Raw genomic sequence first — 12729 nt, forward strand, 5'->3', positions numbered from 1 at the left:
ATATATATATATATATATATATATATATATATATATATATATATATATATATATATATATATGAGTTACCTGCAGACTTGGAGTGATACATAAGAAAATGAGATTTGTCTTAAAAAGTCCCATGTCAGGTTATGTAGGCTAACACATGAGTAGAAGGTGTCATTAACTGCAAGAACTGGTCTAAAACCAAAGGATCCCAGAGGTATAAAGGAGTGCATGGTGTGAAGCTTAACTTTTTTTTTTCATTTAGTAGCACTAAAAGATGTCAGCAGATACATATTAATTTTGGGGGTGTTTTCCTAAAAAGGGAGAATAGCAAGAGAGGCACTGGTAGGACAGAGGGATAAGATTTCAGCAAAACATACATGGAAGTTGTAAAGAAGATGAAATCTATAGCTAGGTTTTGAAGATTATAAGGTATGTTGTTACAATGACAAGAGAGAGAGAGATAAAAACAAATAGGACTTAGTATAATAAAACACTGACAAGTTGGGAAGACAGCAAGTATAGGTGTCAGGCTGCACAATGTGTGTTATTATGCAAGGACTTGTTACTAAGGGAAACAGTCTTACCTCATAGGTAGCTGTGTCGATGGGATCTATATGACTAGACCGAAAGATCACAACAGCGAATGTATGTACATCGACACATTTACGTCGATGTACATACAGAGCGAAACACCTAAACGGTGAAAACCGGAACGCCGAACGTGTTTCATAGCCAGCAGCACGATGGTGGGGATAGGGAAATATATCCTTTTCCCCACTGTAGTGCGGTCTCGGAGTTGGTATATTTAAGTAGGGGGTGTGGGGGGGGCAAAGCCCCCCCACATGGGGGATGCAGGGGGGAAAAGCTAATTAAATTAATATTTTAGTTTAGATTTTTCCTACCTGTGTGGCGCATTATGATGATGAAACACGTTCGGCATTCCGTTTTTTGTCGTTTAGGTGTTTCGCTCAGTATGTACATCGACGTAAATGTGTCGCTGTACATACACTCACTGTTGTGATCTTTCGCTCTAGTCATATAGACCCATGTCGATGGATACAGGTTTTAAATTAAAGGCATTAATGTGTTATGATGTAATAATCATGAGGAGATCAACAGCATTAGTGATCTTTTCAAATAATTTGTTGAGTGAACAGGAGATCAGAAACAGATTACATTAACAGTCAGCATGGAAAGATCATAGTCACCAATGAAAATACACAGAGAAACTAACTATTAAGAAACCAGATAGAACAGAGAATTGTGTAATATGCTTTTATATCCAAAATAGAGCAACACCAATGCAGGAAACAATTTTCATAATAAATCAAATGCAGCTTGTAAGGGAAAGTGTATGGTAAGGGGTAATCGTAGATATTGTACAGAGTTATTCTGTATGGTGATTTGTGCCTATGAAACTTCTTTCAATAAAAGGAAAATTTCGGCATAGTGCAATACATTCTGATGAGCCAAGCAAGTTAAAAAAATCCATCCAAGCTTTCAGGTTATTGAAGTTGAATCACATAAGAACATTCATTCTGTATCTCATCACATCTGTGAGAAACCAGTGAGCTGCAAAATGTATGTTCTTGAACTACATTCCTAAAAGGGAAACTGAATGACATGCATCTGTGATGTGTATGTGAACAAGGTAGGGTGCTGACGAAAAAAAATAATCACAGTAGGGAACCTGCATGCACCAAACAATAGTACATTAAATACTATGTATAGTACAATTCCTAATAACATTGCAAATGGATGAGTCATACCACATTTTAGAAAATAAAATGTGTATTTACTAGGAAAATAGCAAAGACATAAAAAGATTCAGATTAATAAGGAAATGAAATAGCATAAAAGCAATAGCTGGAATGATATCAGCTTTCAAGTACGGTGATATTTTGTATGGCTCTCAGAAAAGAAAGTGCTACGATCCCACACAAAAAAAAAATTACAAGATATGAAGTATGAAAGAAACATGAATAATAGTCAATAAACAGCATGCAATCCGGTCGATCTGTTTATGAAGTACATCTGTACAAATGCCTCATGTTAGAAATAAGTATAAAAGGAATTGTAAGTAATAATATGTATATCTTATGAGACCAGTAGTCAAAACTATCTTGAATAGTTCTGTAATTCTGTATTCCTCTTGTATAAATCCACTGAATCCCACTTTTTGCTATGATCAAGTTAACTAACAAGACTAAGTCGACATTCATTTCGGTCTACTTCTATAATAACACAATGTTTACCATTGCATGTCTACATATAGCTTTTGTAGGTAACCCCATTTAATGAAAGGAAGAGCATCCTTCTCCATAACCATGTTTACAGTGCTGAAATAATTCACAAATTTCATATCAAAGGTATTATTTCAGCTGTACACTCTTGGAAGCTATTTATTGCAGAAGTCAGTAATCAAAATGTTGACTTGCTTAGAATAAAAAAATGCATTCAGAAAGCTAATGTAAAATGTATAACAAAACACAGAAAACCATATTTCTGTAGGATATTCTAACTCTGATATTAAACACCCAAAGGAGGAAAAAGGTATGTCCCTTTTTCAAGGTTTATGCAACATCAAGGTTAAAATCAGGCGAGACTCAAGTATTTGACTTTGCACACAAATGAATGGTGATGCTTTGAATGCTAGCCTCAGTAATGGAGCCTGTCTGTAAGTTGCCCTTCTGTTCATTATCCACAAGGTGTACTTATTAATTCAAGCTTACTTAGTGACTCCATTAGAAAACTGGCAAGTAGCCAGTTTAGCCAGCATGTAGCAGACTACAGTGCCAAATGTTTGCTGACCACATTGGGCAGTAAAAATGCAGTGCAATGAATGCTTGTATCACAAACGTATTACCTGTCTGCAAGGGATTGTTTGCTTAACAGTCATTAAAAGCTTTCACTCCACAGCCACTGATTAAGATAATATGAGTGTTATGGTACAGCAATTTATGCACAGAATTTTTCAGTGTACTGAAATAATGCACAAAACATTTACACATTAAACATATTTCAGACACACAGATATCTCAACGTTTATGTGGATTAATATATTCAACCTAGTGTACATAAAAAGCTGAAAATCCTGAATAATGGCTGATGAAAAGTATTTGCAGCCCACAGAAAATCTGTGATTAAAATTATGACCCCAAAGAATCTCAGCAGGTCATAGAACTCCTCAGGAAACAGAATTTGCTACACTGTCTGGGGTTGTACCTAAACGTTGGGATTTATAAATGCCACTATATGTCATAAATGTGCTGGCAAGTATGGCAAGCTGAATTAGGAGCCAGCCATGTACACAGAAATTTTGTCTTTGTACTTTGTTGTTAATTGTCTAGCACCCTATCTCCCATCACTCTCTTTTAAGGAAACAACACATTCTCTATCAGGATGTTTCCTCCACTCAAACATTAACTATCGGCAACCCGTATTATAAAAGTGTTAAATGCATAAACATATTGTGAACAAAATATGATCCATGGTTTCCTTGTTTACTGGTTTTTATACTCAGAATTATAATTGCAGTGGCAAAATAAGCATTATTTGAGAGCAATGTTCTGAAAAAACATACCTGAATGTACACTAAGCAAGGCTGGCTACCCCTTTAGATTGTAAGCTGTCAGGCAGAAGCAAGTTAGACCAAAGAGGGACGGCACAGGATAATGATGCTTCAAGGGGTGGGAGGATGGCATAATGGTTAAGGTGTTTACCTTACAGACACAAGGTGCAGGGTTTGACTCTCACATGGGGTAATTGGCTAGGCTTGAAATTGGCTCACAAGGGCAGTTAGCCTAGTTCTAACCTATGAATCTTACCTATGAGTAATGGGCCACTGGAGAAGTAGATCCCTGTTAGGGAAAGGATCTCATGACCATGTTGTATAGCTCTGAAGAGGACTCAGTACCAATGTACTCCTCAGTATTACACAATCTAAGGACACAGCCCTGAAGGGGACAGCCAGACTTGAGAGGCAGCAGTCACATGGGCATACAGGGAGCAGCCACAGATAAACTACCGCAAGCACCTCTCTGCAAAGATTAGCCATCACAGTGCATGCAGAAAGTGGGTAATCAGTTGTAAAGACCACATCATCAGAGAACTGTAACACACATGTCCGTATTACAAGGTGCTATAGCAATGACAGTTTCATAGTAATCAGGTAGAGTAAGAGTAGAATAAAAAGTAACACATTATAAATGGGTGAAGCACAAGTGAAGGCCTTGGATAGACTTTACCTCTGAGTGCAAGATATAACATATGTGCACTACAGTAGAACATATCATATGTATGAAGTAGAACGTATCATATGTATGAAGCAGGTTTAAATGTAGATAACATAATGTGTGGCTTATCCTGTAGTAAATTGTCTGAATCTGTTATTGAAAATTTAATCCTGGCTGTCTGTGTACCCAAGTCCATTTCATCATGCATAAAATATAGTCAGAGAATGCCTCACGGGCAAGCAGTCCTTGTGTCATACTACTGCACCAATCATCCAGGGTCAGTGAAGCAGAGATGACGCTACAGTCTATGACTGAAAAAGTGAAAGTCATCTGTCTTGTCATAGTGTGAGGGTGTGGGTTACAGTGCTATAACAGTGCTTAATGATATAGCCTGTACATACTCAGTCCTGCAGGCTGCACAGATATATGCATGCCATCCCAGGCAGTCACACTGTGGCACAAGTGAGGAAGAGCACATAAATAGATTCACAGATATTCCCAGGCCACTGAGTCTTATGACCATTCACACCTTGCCAGTACCCTCCTTTAGGACACATCTCCTTTCACCAGGAGAGCCATACCAGTCAATCACAGTGTAAATCTTTAGACACTCATCAAGTCATCTAGTTAAGTGTAAAGGAATATAGTGAATCACACTGCTTAATATGCAGGGAAAGTTTACTCCAGAAGTTTCGGAAACACTGGCTTATAAACCTGTCATTCCACCTTATTTTGTTTATCTTTTGGTAAACATTAAGGCCCCTGGTTCTAATAGTGGTGGAGATACTGGGCTTGCATAGAAACAGGTGGCCCAGGACAATTGGGTCTCTAATGACACAGTAAGCAAGACAGGGATCGCCCCTCAAAATTATATAAGACACCGAATACAATGATAGAGTTCCAGACACTCTTGGTGGCTCAGAGATGTTAGACCTGTGATCTTTTTAATTAGGAACCCTTTGCGGTCTTTTTAATTGTTTGATATGTTTAGTGACATACATTTCAAAGAGGGCATTGTACTTGATAACTGATCTGATAAAAGCTAAGTAAGGGAGCGATTACCTCTTTTAGACCTTAAACTGGGCTAAATGAAAGGATTTCCTGACAAATGTCACATGACGTTCAAAAGATAGGAGATTCTACCCAAGTACCTAGGTCCCTGACACCATTTTTGTTTTGTAGTGGTATGTTGTATTATTCATCTTGTATATTCACATAAGGACACCGCAGTGCTGCAGTGGTAGCATTGTTGCCTCACAGCAAGAGGTTCTCCGGTTCGATTCTTGGCTGGGGTGCCTTCTGTGTGGAGTCGGCATCTCCTCCCTGCGTTCGTGTGGATTTCCTCCAGGTACTCAGTTTTCCTCCCACATTACAAAGACATGCGTCTGGAGCATTTCTCCCCCGGCCTCCACTAAAAATTGGCTTTGTTCCAAGTCGGACTTTCCCAGTTAACAAATGTTAAATAAAAATAAAATAAGATGCTGCTTGGGTGTTTGTTTAAGTAGTTTATTACACACAAACACATCAGGATGGATGACGGGAACATTAAACTTTAACTAATTGACTGACTGTTATACACATACACATTTTCACTCTGCCTGCTCACACAAAATGGCAGTCTTGCTTGCACATGCTCAGTACGTATATACATGTGCTTAAGGACTGGAATAACTCTTAAAGGTACAACACACACTCTGATCTACAGCCTCCCTCTTTGACTGTTCTGTTCTGCAATGAAAAAATGACAACTGGATAACCATGCAAATTATACAGATATATACAAACAATAACAATCATGTCCAGGTTGCTGTGTATTTAGGATTAGGTCTTGAAATACAACCCAACCTCATAATGTAATATTTAGAACTGGGTTTAGCAACAGGAACAGTCACTGGGGTATGTTGTTCTTCAGGATTTTCAGGGAAACTTTCAGGAACAGGAACAGATAATGAAATATTCTCTGGAACAGGGACATTGGACAAATCACATTGAGACCTAGAGTCTTTATTACAGAAAGGATGCTGTAACACTGGCTCAGACACTGGTAGAAAATGTTTCCAATTCCGCCTGAATTCCATACCTTGCGACTCAATGATGTATGATCTCAGTTCTTCACACAAATGTTTCACGTCCTATTCGGTCAAATGATTTTGTTGTCTGTATCCTCACTATCTCTTCTACTTTTAATGAATTCATAGGCTTGCTGGTTTTATCATAGTAGGACTTTTGGGACAAACACTTCTTTAGGAGTTGAGCTTTTATTGCTTTGCTGTTTTTAGCACTGGGTGTCAACAAATTCTTACTGACTAGCAGTATGGTTCTCGTTTGTCTCAACATCAATCTCTGGGCAGGCGAACCTAGAAAATTGTCAGAAGAATATTTCTGAGACTAAGCAAAGTATTGTCACATTTAGACTTCTCCAACAGCTGTTTTGCACTTTGAACTGCATGTCCTGCCAGGCCATTCGATTGTGGGTATTCCGGACTACTCATAACGTGAATAAAGTCCCATGTTTCAGCAAATCTTTTAAATTGCTAACTTGTAAACTGTGCATCATTGTCAGAAATGACTTTGTCCGGATTACCATGGGCATAAAAATTACTCTTCAACTTTGTAACGACAGTGCTGAACATGAGATTAGGAAGTAGGTCAATCTCGAGCCATTTTAAGTAAGAGTCTACTAACACCAAGGAATGTTGACCATTCCGTTTGAAAATAACTGGAGCTACTGTCAACCAAGTTAGTTCAGGAATCTGGCTTAGCTGAAGTGGTTCTTTTTATTGATGTGGTTTAGTACTATTGCAAGCAGAACAAGCTGAAAGTTCTTTCTCAATATAATTTGACATAGAAGGCCAAAATACTAGTTCTCTCACCCTTCTTTTGGTAAAATCAGTTCCTGGGTGGCCATGATGCAAGATTTTAATATACTCTTGTTGCAAGGATTTTGGAACAATCACTTTTAGACCTTTCATGATGATACCATCTTCCATCAAAATTTCATCTCTGTAAGGAAAATAATGTTATGTCTAGTGGCAAACACGATTGCTTTGACAGCCATCTTCAACTGATAAATGGTTGAGCTTCTGTAGAACTGGATATGAAGCTGTGTGAGTTCTGAGCTCAGCAAGACATGTGGAAGAACAATTTCTCACTTCCATGACTTCAAAATCAGGTCGCTCATTTTCATGTTGCTTAGTATTTTTTCTGAGCGATCTGGATAAAGTATCTGCAAGATAAAAAAGGTTGCCTTTTGTATAGACCAAGTGAAAATTGTACTTTTGCAACTTTTAGACTTCATGTGTTGCAATCTTGCAGGAGCTATATGCATTGGCGTTTTCAAAACAGTGACCAAAGGTTGGTGGTCAGCCTCAATTTGAATAGGTCGGCCATAAATATAATCATGGAACTCCAAACATGCAAACACAATTGTCAAGAGCTCTTTATTTCAGCATACTGCATCTAGGTTTAGGTCACAGTTCAAGATGCATAGGCTACTGGTCTGCCTTCTTGAAGAATGACTGCACCAAGACCAAACTTCGAAGCATCACAAGAAAGAGTTACAGGTTTGTGAACATCATAGTATCTTAAAGTGGGTGGACTGGCAATTCTCTGTCTCAGGAGATCAAATGCTCTTTGGTGCTGTTCCAACTAGGACTAAGTTATATCTTTGCATGTCAGCTCTCTTATCAGTGCTGAAAGGTCACTCAAATCTGGGATGAACTTGCCCAAATAATTGACCATACCGAGAAAACATAAGGACATGACATTGTCTGGATCTGGCATCTCAAGAACTGCAGTTTACTTGGAAGGATCTGGTCGTAAGCCTGAACTGGTAAACAAATTGTCATTTGTTAACCCAACTGAGCCAAAGGCCCATTTTCAGTAGAGAAAAGCTCCAGTTACAATTACAGACATTCCAAAAAGCAGTAATTAATATAAAGACTACAGTAATTAATACAAAGACTGATGTGAGATGCCACGAGGGCTCTCGGATATAACAAGCCTGGGCTCCCCCTTTTCACCTTAATCGGGCACCAGCCCTTCTTTTGCAGATGTGCTAGTGGACTCCTTCAGGGCCTCCACACTGTGGTACCCGTGAAAAGTACATCCACTACCTCTGGCATGGTCTCCGGGCCTACACCGGCCTCAGGAGTAATGACCGGAAGAGAGGGTGTGGCAGAAGGTTCAGGCCACTATTTTGTGGGCCTTCTTTGATACAGGCTCATCTGAATGGCCCAATGTCACATCCATTTCACCCACTAGCTGCTTAAGTCACTGGTTTTCTAGATATAGTTTAAGAGAAGCTAGATGACTCCTGAGACACTTAGGGACAAAGAATTTACAAATAGGGTACTTGGTGTGGTCATGGTCTGGGCCTAAACAAAAGAGGCAAAGATTGTGGGCATCTTTATGTGGAACCTGCCTTCCACACTGACACTTGCCCTTCCTAGCTGACATAAAACCAACAAACAAGCAGCAGAAAACAATTTTAATAAGAAATAACTCCAGTAGGGACTTATCTGAAAACTGGAACACAGCAGTTCTGGCAAGTGATCATCTGGAGCAGGTGATCGGACAGATCTGAGATAGGTGCGTGCTGATGTCTGCTTTATATCCAATGTCTTTTTATGGCAAATAGATGCATAATGTGTTGTGGTGTAGTATATACCTCGCAGCAGCATGAAGGCTTTTGGATACTGGCCGGATGTACAAGTCAGGTGGAGGCAGACTCCCTTATGTGATGAATACTACAGCATATGAACAGAAGGACATCAATTAATAAAGAGTTGAAGAACTTTATGTGGGAGGGGAAGAGAGCAAGAGTCAAGTGATAAAAGCTGATTCTTCTAGTAGAACATGGCAGATTGAGATTACCCAATTTGCAGGGATATTTCAGAGGCACACAGTTAAGGCTCCTATACAGAGCACAAGCAGAAAATAAGAGTTATGTACTTACCATAACTTGGCATCTGTGTTATTCTACGTAATCAATCACCACCATAGGGTCTAGGATCAGACACTGGATGCAAGCCGGCAACACATCACAGACAGATCCAAGGCCCCAGCTCCTACCTCCCCCATGATGCCCTGCCTCCCTCTGACCCCCAGACTGAGTTTGCTGCAATGTGCCTCAATAGTACTCCCACATGACTGGAGGGAAACTCAAACTTCCTCACTGATCTACAAGATAGGGGGATGGTGGGAAAGAAAGACATGATGAATGATGATGTATGTTAAAACAGATGCCAAGTTATGTAAGTACATAACTCTTAGTCCGATGTTATCCAGGTCATCATTCATCACTATAGGGTCAGAGTCCCCAGCTACCATCAACTCTGGAAGGCCTCAAGGAAGAACATGCCAGAGCACCATGGAGCCAAAGGACGCCACGCTCCTAGAAACCAGATCAATGCTGTAGTGAGAAATAAATGTGCCAGGGTTAGACCAAGTGGCAGCAGCACAAATGTCATCAATAGAAAGCCTTGCTATAAAGGCTGAAGAAGTTGCTATGGACCTAGTAGAATAAGCCTTGACATTTCCTGGGACCTCAAGGTGGTTAAGGTTGTAGACCGCAGAGATGTAGCTAGGCATCCATTTAGAAATGGTGACCTTAGAAACTGGAAGGTCATGTCTGTTAGGGGAAAAAGCCACAAAGATCTGTTATGACTTACGAAAACCTTTTGTCCTATGCAGGTAGAACTGTAACTGTCATTGAATGCCCAAGGTATGTAGGATGTACTCTCCTTTGATGGAATACTTGAAGAAGAACACTGGAAGCTGAATACATTGGTTTAGAAACTATTCAGAAGCAATCTTGGTCAAGAAGGAGGGGTTCATCCTAAGAGAGACGTTACTTGTGAAAAATCATGTAAGGAGGAGTAATGGTGAGAGCCTGCAGTTCTGAGACCCTCCCAGCTGAGGTAACAGCCACCAGAAAGGCCATCTTCCAAGACAAGAACTTGAGGCTGCAGGAACTAGTAGGCTCAAAAGAACTCCTAGTGTGAGAGTGCAAAACCAGCGTGATGTGCCAAGGAGGCAAAGGGTCCTTAATTGGAGGCCGAAGCAGAAAAAAACCTTTCATAAATGCTTTACAAAGCTTAGATGAAAAGGCAGACTCACAGCTCACATGAATGTTGGAAATGGCCACCAACTGAAGCTTGACAGTGGAAAAACTTGCTCCCACTTGGAAAAGGAGGACAAGAACAAAAGTGCATCTGAAACTGAAGCAGAAAAGGGATCCAGAGTCTTCCACTTACTACTGTATACCTTTCCAGTGGAGGGTTTCTGGGAGGCGAGAATGATACGTTGAATGGGGGACACTAGCCTGGACTGTTTTATGATCACTGGAACTGGAGGAACCATGCGGTTAGACGAAGGGTCCAAAGGTTTGGGAGAGGAAGCCCTGAAAGATGGGATGACCCACTTGAGTAACTTCTTTTAGCCTGAACTTGCATTTCTGAGGATTCAGCTTAAGATTCACTTCACAAGCACATTCCAGAACTTTCCTGAGGTTTCTATCATGTTTGAGCTCACCATTGCCTCCTGCAAGAATATCATCTACTATAATAGCACAAGGATAGCCAGAAAAAACTTGCTCCATCACATGTTGAAAGACTTCACTAGTAGAATGTATTCCAAATGGCATTCTCAAAACTATGTACCTTCCAAATTGTGTACTGAAAGTAGTCAGCAAAGAAGATTTTCAGTCAAGCAAAATTTGCCAGAATAAACTTTTTGCATCTAAGACAGAAAAAAAAACAGTGGCATTTGGCATAAGAGCAGCAACTTCCTCGACTGTATGCATTGGATGATGAGGTCATTTTAGTGCTTTATTCAAATTTCTCAGATCAATACATATTCTAATATTATCTGAGCTTTTCTTATGAGCTACCACCATACAGGATACCCGTTCAGATGGTTCTTCTACCGGACAAATTACTCCTAGATGCACCATTCTGTCTAGCTCAGCCTTGACTCTGCCTTGCATGGTTACCTGAACTTTCTGTGCTGGTCTGATAACTGTGCTTACCTTATGGTCTAACTTCATGGAGTACACAACTGGGAGTTTGCCCAACTTGTCTTTGAAAAGATCAGCATAGTCAGAAAAATAGTTTGTGTGAAATTTTCATTGTTACATGTGCTTACATGGTGGACTTTTGCATTACATGAAAGTAGTCCCATTTTCAAACTGTCTTTGAGGCCTAACAACGACTGCACATGTCTCTTAACTATGTAAAATTGCAAGTCATAGCTGTTCCCAACAGAATAACATGAAGGCACTACTGAGCCTTTGCTTTGAATTTCTTCACCACCATAAGCAACAAGCTTCACACACTTTGCCAGATCAAGCTTCTCACCAGCTTTTATTTTGGCAAACATTTCTGCTGACATAAAATTTAAGTTTTTACCAGTATCAACTTTGAGCCCTGCAGATCTCCCATTAACCAGAAAAGTACCAAATACTTCATTCTTTGCCAACAAATCAACATAAAAAGTAGTGTCACAGCTTTCTAGCTGATCAACTTGCCTCTTTGAATGCTGCCTTTTAATAAAACAATATGCCCCTTTGGATTTACAGAACCTTTTGAAATTATTCCACTTTTTACACGTGTGGCACTGCTGACCAAAAGCTAAGTACTTCTCTCATTTGGGCTCATGGCTACCTCGACTGTTACAACTGTTGGCTATGAGGCCTGTCACAAGTTTTGATGACTCACCCCTCTGCTTTACTGAGTGTGCTCTGTGCTTTACCGAAGCTGCTCTGGGTTTTGCTAGGGAGGCCCAGGGCGTGGCCATGCCCTTAGGCCTGTATCTTTTAACCTCATACTGCATACTATCAATTTTAGCAATGAAAGGCAGTACAAGCACGCTTTTCTCATTTGTAAGCATATTTGTGTGCTTTTCTGTGAGCTCATATATCTGACAAATCTCTACAGCTTTATTCAAAGTTAAATCGCTGTCTCAAAGCAAAATCTTTCTCACTGTATCATCTTTAATACCACATACAAGTCTGTCTTTTATCAACTCATCTCTTAAATCACCAAACCTGCACATTTTTGCCTTGTTTCTCAAGTCAGTTATATATGCTGCAAAAGTTTTAGCAGGTTTTTGATCTCTTGTGTAAAATATGTGCCTTTCCATTGTAATGTTCATTTGGGGGTTATACATTTCTCTAAATGTATATTTTAAGCACTCAGGGTCTTCCTGCATTTCAGTCGGTACCACAATATGGTGGTCTTCCCCCTACCCTGCATACACAGCTAGGGCATACACAAATGAACGCTCCCTTTCAGTGGCTTCTAAACCAGCTAAATTAAGCAGAATAAATGCCTTTGTATGTGCATCTTTGTCAGAAAAGGCAGCTTATATAAAAATATCGTACTCTTGCTCAAAAACTCTCCAATTTTCAGCAACATTATTATCAAATGCAAGTGGACCAGGTCTGTGAAATCTTTCTGTCATACCAACAAATGCTTTTGTAATTATGTTCAAATGCACGCAGACA

This window comes from Protopterus annectens, chromosome 7.part0, assembly GCF_019279795.1.
Source record: "Protopterus annectens isolate FY-2018-M chromosome 7.part0, PAN1.0, whole genome shotgun sequence".
NCBI classification, from domain to species: Eukaryota; Metazoa; Chordata; order Ceratodontiformes; family Protopteridae; genus Protopterus; species Protopterus annectens.